Below are 7,535 nucleotides of genomic sequence, written 5' to 3'. Positions count from 1 at the left end.
CATTACAGTTTTTCTCAGTCGCTTTGGTGCGTTTCTCAGATCAGAATTGAAATTCTCATAACTATTAGTTCAACCTCCACAACACTCAGTCATTTGTGCACATCATAGTAGCAATTTCTCCTCTCTCTGAACAAACTGCAAATGATTTTGGACATGAATCAGTTGCTTCCATACATTTCCCTGCTGCTTTCTGACATTTCCATTTGCTTATGTCATGTCAGTCAAAAGTAATCATACCTATGGATGCTGAATAGTCGTTCCCAATAAAACTAATAGTCATACATCCATTGCTTGAGTCATCACACACAAAATTGTTGAACTAGTTATCACATGCCAAATATTGGCCATCTGTCAAGCAAATCCTATACCTTTCTGTATCATTGTTCCTGGAAATGTCTCCGAAATTGAACAATTGATCTCAGGTGAATTACAGCTGTCACTCATGAGGAGGCGTGTGAAAGTTTAGTTGTAACCAATGACAAACAACTTGTTCACTGTCAATTATGGATGAATCCTGTGAATCCCCAATTGGCAAGCATATATAAACTGCGCAGGAGCTAGTGTGTACCATTTCTACACTTCTGTGACACAAAATGGAAGGTCAGCACCGTGGAAGAGGGGTGAGGATGCGGGGAGGAAGGGGAAGGGGAAGAGGGAGAAGAGGCAGATATAGGCGGATTCCTAATGAAATAAGGGCTACAATTGTGGACCATGTTGTCAATCACGGCCTCACCATGGAGGAGGCTGGTCGAAGGGTGCAACCCAATATTGGAAGAACTACTGTCAGTTCAATCATTCAAACATTCCGTAGGGAAAACAGGTATGCAAACAGTAATACACTGTACTGTACTGTGCCATCTCAGACACATCACATGTTACTGTACTGTATTTGCAATTTCACAAAAAGTTCACTCTGCACCACATAGGATTGTAAGACAACCTCGCGGAGGCGGAAGAGGGCCCCTTTTTACCCCACAGCAAGAAGAAGCCATTTGTGCAATGGTCATTGCAAACAATGCAATAAAGCTGAGAGAAATACAAAGCGCTGTCATAGAGAATTACACGGTATTTGGCAATATTGAATCTGTTTCAATTTCAACAATTGACAGAGTACTCAAGAAAAATGAAATCCACATGAAGCAATTGTATAAAGTGCCATTTGAACGAAACAGTGACAGGGTGAAGGAGATCCGTCACCAGTATGTGCAGGTAAAGCTGGTCTTCTATGTTCTGCACTGCAAACTGTTTTACAGTACTTCGTAGTTTCATGCAGTACACTTGCAATTCCACAGCACATACTCTACAATGTGTTTTACCAAATGCATGCATTACTGTTTGTTACTGTACACAGGCATATTGTGACATTGCATTTCTGTCTCTCTCTAAAGCGTGTACTGGAGCTGGAAGCCAGGGAAACACTGCACACAGTATTTGGCGATATCCGTTTTCACCACTCCCATCAGGTCAGAGAGTGGTTTGCAGCACATGACAGAATTCTGGTTGAATATCTCCCTCCATATTCCCCATTCCTTAATCCAATAGAGGAGTTTTTCTCTGCCTGGAGGTGGAAAGTTTATGACCGGCATCCACATGAGCAAATGGCCCTGCTAGCAGCCATGGATGCAGCATGTGACGACATCACAGCAGGGTCCTGCAGAGGATGGATTCGCCACTCCAGGAGATACTTTCCTCGCTGCATTGCGAGGGATAACATCTGTTGTGATGTAGAATGATTTACTGTACTGTTACATGTGCTGTTTATTGTTCACATTAGTGCACAGCTCTACCAAATGGGTGATTTTATGTTTACATGTATTCTACAGTGAACAAGTGACTGTAGCATATTTTTCTTTTGCACAATTCTGTAGGATTACAAACACTTCTACACAATGGAAATGTGAAACGTACGTATTCAGTGTCTCAGTTACTCCCAAGACTCCCATAACATCTACAGTGACTTTACTGCACATTTCAGATGGCTGTACAGGTAGGCCATAGTGCTGTCGTCAGCATTTTCAGGTGTCACCAATTGTTTTTGCAATGGGAAACACTGAAATTATAAACTGTCATAGTGGAAACATGACAATGCCATTTGACTATCTTGTTCATAAAGATGGTGTCAAGACTTTTCATTTTGATGGCACTGACAGTTTCATTGACATGGATACTTGCTTTTGAGGTATGGATAATCAATTCTGTGCATGTGACGTGCTTTTGCAGGCTATCCACTAGGTTTTGCAGTTTGCACTAATTGTTTTGGGAAATGCACTAACTGCTGTGCAAATGTTAATGGTGTTCTGAGGAACGCACCAAAGCGACTGAGAAAAACTGTAATGGAATATTCAAAGTTGTTCCATATTCATTTTTTGCTTATTTTGTGCAGTTAAGATTGAGATAGAAGATAGATAGATAGATAGATAGATAGATAGATAGATAGATAGATAGATAGATAGATAGATGATAGATAGATAGATAGCAATAGATAGATCAGATAGATAGATAGATAGATAGAAAGATAGATAGATAATAGATAGATAGATAGATAGATAGATGATCAACGACCACCGGCGGGAAGAGAAAAGTAGGAAGAAACAGCTCATCATACAAACAATACCACATCATGTCTGTGAAGGCTCTCAGTCATCCAGGTCATCGTAGTCATCGTAGTCGCTTTTCTTTGCAAGCTCCTTTGAATACCACATCATCTTTCAAACATGGCACAAGCAACATTACAGTACAAGTATGCACAAAGGTCACACATTCAAAGTGTTTTTTGATAGTGTGACAGCTGAAAAAGGTATCGGGATGATTTGTGAAATGTACAGGTCCATACCTTCTGCTCAGTTCAAGAGTTTCTTGAGGCAAAGAAAGGAGATATTCTTCAGTGCTTTTCAGTTATTAAATACAACACTGAATACTAATGCACACATAAACAGCAACTGAGGGAGGTTTCAGTAAAGCATCTGAAGGGAGGAAACAATTACATTTCTCGTTACCTTTGCTGCCTATTCCAGCTTTATCCCAGTTGATGAGCTTTTCATTAGTGTACCTACACCAGACAGTACCATATGACATTGCTAGCATTTTACATTATAAATGAGCCATCTTTCACCTCTTGAAACATAGACAGTCACAGACACAATTAGGCTGCACAACGTTTGTCACAAAGCCATTTATCTTTCATTGATTTGCTTCTTTCTCTGGACACATTAACCAGCGTCTAATCCTCTTTCTTAAACAAACTTCCCATCAGATTCTTTTGTAGTTCACAGAGCCTTGGCCAGTGTGTGGAGCAGGGGGAGGGGCTGCATGTCAGACGGGAAAAATATCAAAGCACAGCTCAACGCTCAACCAAATACCCATGACAAAATCTGAAAAAGCTGACTGTTCACATGCCCGCTCATAGTCTCCCACACCCAAAGACACACAAGGCAACCAGGTAGGAGGAGTCAAAGGTATTGTTCTTCCAGTGACTCGAGGTGGTCTGACCCCACACCCAGCTGTTTGGACCTCATTATTGGCTGCCGGTTTCTGTGGCAACAATAAATGCCAACCTCTTCCATGAAAACAATGACAGAGTATCATAACAAGACCTGAGATAATCCCTCCTTTATCAAACACATACACTGAGGCGTGAAAAGCACATTCCTCTCACTTTTATCGTTAGTATGCAGGTATTGACTAGCTGAATCTACCTGCATAGTGAAGTTTACAATGAACATCCATCCAGATCGTTTGGTAAAACGAATGAAGTAAAGCTTTTCATTATGCCTCATCACCAGTAGATGATATATATGATATACATGCAGTAGTGGTTTAATCTGACCTTTTCCTTTAGTAATGATGCAATAACATAAAACGCTCTATTGCAGGTAAGAGTTAAAGTGTTTTTTATATGTAAAATCTGAATCTGTAAGTAATTTCAATTTTAAGATAAATTGAGTGATAACAACATATTTCTCTATATATGTAATAGCCTTTGATATAATGATATACATATATATATATATATATATATATATTATATATATATATATATTATATATCATATATATTATACTATATATACATTATATACACATATACATATACTATACATATATACATCATATGCCAACCTCAAAAATACAGAGTACATCAGACTAGTAATCCCCTTATAGCACATTTGCCTCTTATATTTAATAGAGTTTTTTTGTAAATGAGAGAGGACGAACGAGGCTGACAAAGGCCCAATTTAAAATAAATAAGTATTTTATTTTAAATTACTTAGAATTGTAAATCATGCAAAGCTGTTTCAGTACAGTACAGGAATAAAAACATGCAGCTCTTCTGTGATGTTGAAGATGAACACTGAGTAGTGAGTGACTTCCCCATCTATCAGCTGAAGAAGACGCCTACAGAGGGTCAGAGCTCAGCAGCTCACCTCATCTCTAACAAAACTCCTTTGACTCCCTCTTGTGGTCATGAGAGGTCAATACATATGTAAAAAACAAAAACAAAAAAACAGCATACTGGCTGCAATATTATTAACGAGACACCACTGAACTTCATCAAATTAAGCATTTATTATTGGATATATATGTTCTCCCATACAAAGTAGACAATTGCAGTCTGACACTTCAGCATAATATTTCGTTGTATAGTGAAGGAACACTCCTGCCTGGCACACTTCACAGTACAAAAACCACACACAGAAAGGAAATTCATCACTGTGTACTTATGAGTAGTAAGACTGAGCGATGAACTGAACCAATGTCCAAGTATGACGCCATATATATATATATATATATATATTATATATTATATTATACTATGATAATATATATATATATTATATGTATATTATATATATATATATATAATATGATGGTGAATAATTGTTTTATATGTTTTTTTTTATATTTTATATTTTTTAATATTATATTTGTTTATATATATATATATTATATATATATATATATATATATATATATATTTTTGTTATATTGCTGTGTTACTACTATGACAATTTATTGTAGATTATGCGCTATATAATAAATGATATTAATATATAATTATACGGTGCAGCACGGTGGCACAGTGGTTAGCACTGTTGCCGCACAGCAAGAAGGTCCTGAGTTCAATTCCAACCATCAGGCCGGGGTCTTTCTGTGTGGAGTTTGCATGTTCTCCCCGTGTTTGCGTGGGTTCCCTCCGGGTACTCTGGCTTCCTCCCACCGTCCAAAGACATGCAGCTTGTGGGGATAGGTTAATTGGATAATCCAAATTGCATTAGGTGTGAATGTGAGTGCGAATGGTTGTCTGTCCCTGTGTGTTGGCCCTGCGACAGACTGGCGACCTGTCCAGGGTGTACCCCGCCTCTCGCCCTATGACAGCTGGGATAGGCTCCAGCGCCCCCCGCGACCCTGAAAAGGATAAGCGGAAGCGAATGGATGGATTGGATATAATATATATATCATGTTTATATATAAAACACCCAGCACGCCCCTGCGGGCGGTTTATCCTTCAAGCTCGGGTCCTCTACCAGAGGCCTGGGAGCTTGAGGGTCCTGCGCAGTATCTTAGCTGTTCCCAGGACTGCGCTCTTCTGGACAGAGATCTCCGATGTTATTCCCGGGATCTGCTGGAGCCACTTGCCTAGCTTGGGAGTCACCGCACCTAGTGCTCCGATTACCACGGGGACCACCGTTACCTTCACCCTCCACATCCTCTCGAGCTCTTCTCTGAGCCCTTGGTATTTCTCCAGCTTCTCGTGTTCCTTCTTCCTGATATTGCTGTCATTCGGAACCGCTACATCGATCACTACGGCCGTCTTCTTCTGTTTGTCTACCACCACTATGTCCGGTTGGTTAGCCACCACCATTTTGTCCGTCTGTATCTGGAAGTCCCACAGGATCTTAGCTCGGTCATTCTCCACCACCCTTGGGGGCGTCTCCCATTTTGACCTCGGGACTTCCAGGTTATACTCGGCACAGATGTTCCTGTACACTATGCCGGCCACTTGGTTATGGCGTTCCATGTATGCCTTGCCTGCTAGCATCTTGCACCCTGCTGTTATGTGCTGGATTGTCTCTGGGGCATCTTTACACAGCCTGCACCTGGGGTCTTGCCTGGTGTGATAGACCCCAGCCTCTATGGATCTTGTGCTCAGAGCTTGTTCTTGTGCTGCCATGATTAGTGCCTCTGTGCTGTCTTTCAGTCCAGCTTTGTCCAGCCACTGGTAGGATTTCTGGATATCAGCCACCTCCTCTATCTGCCGGTGGTACATACCGTGCAGGGGCCTGTCCTTCCATGATGGTTCCTCGTCTCCCTCCTCTTTCTTGGGTTTCTGCTGCCTGAGGTATTCACTGAGCACTCGGTCAGTTGGGGCCATCTTCCCAATGTATTCTTGGATGTTCGTTGTCTCATCCTGGACTGTGGTGCTGACACTCACCAGTCCCCGGCCCCCTTCCTTCCGCTTAGCGTACAGCCGGGAAGAGAAAAGTAGGAAGAAACAGCTCATCATACAAACAATACCACATCATGTCTGTGAAGGCTCTCAGTCATCCAGGTCATCGTAGTCATCGTAGTCGCTTTTCTTTGCAAGCTCCTTTGAATACCACATCATCTTTCAAACATGGCACAAGCAACATTACAGTACAAGTATGCACAAAGGTCACACATTCAAAGTGTTTTTTGATAGTGTGACAGCTGAAAAAGGTATCGGGATGATTTGTGAAATGTACAGGTCCATACCTTCTGCTCAGTTCAAGAGTTTCTTGAGGCAAAGAAAGGAGATATTCTTCAGTGCTTTTCAGTTATTAAATACAACACTGAATACTAATGCACACATAAACAGCAACCGAGGGAGGTTTCAGTAAAGCATCTGAAGGGAGGAAACAATTACATTTCTCCAGTTACCTTTGCTGCCTATTCCAGCTTTATCCCAGTTGATGAGCTTTTCATTAGTGTACCTACACCAGACAGTACCGTATGACATTGCTAGCATTTTACATTATAAATGAGCCATCTTTCACCTCTTGAAACATAGACAGTCACAGACACAATTAGGCTGCACAACGTTTGTCACAAAGCCATTTATCTTTCATTGATTTGCTTCTTTCTCTGGACACATTAACCAGCGTCTAATCCTCTTTCTTAAACAAACTTCCCATCAGATTCTTTTGTAGTTCACAGAGCCTTGGCCAGTGTGTGGAGCAGGGGGAGGGGCTGCATGTCAGACGGGAAAAATATCAAAGCACAGCTCAACGCTCAACCAAATACCCATGACAAAATCTGAAAAAGCTGACTGTTCACATGCCCGCTCATAGTCTCCCACACCCAAAGACACACAAGGCAACCAGGTAGGAGGAGTCAAAGGTATTGTTCTTCCAGTGACTCGAGGTGGTCTGACCCCACACCCAGCTGTTTGGACCTCATTATTGGCTGCCGGTTTCTGTGGCAACAATAAATGCCAACCTCTTCCATGAAAACAATGACAGAGTATCATAACAAGACCTGAGATAATCCCTCCTTTATCAAACACATACACTGAGG

Source organism: Haplochromis burtoni, unplaced genomic scaffold (genome assembly GCF_018398535.1).
Source record: "Haplochromis burtoni strain Fernald_Lab_line unplaced genomic scaffold, NCSU_Asbu1 Contig_213, whole genome shotgun sequence".
NCBI classification, from domain to species: Eukaryota; Metazoa; Chordata; class Actinopteri; order Cichliformes; family Cichlidae; genus Haplochromis; species Haplochromis burtoni.
This window is presented reverse-complemented; position numbering follows the sequence as displayed.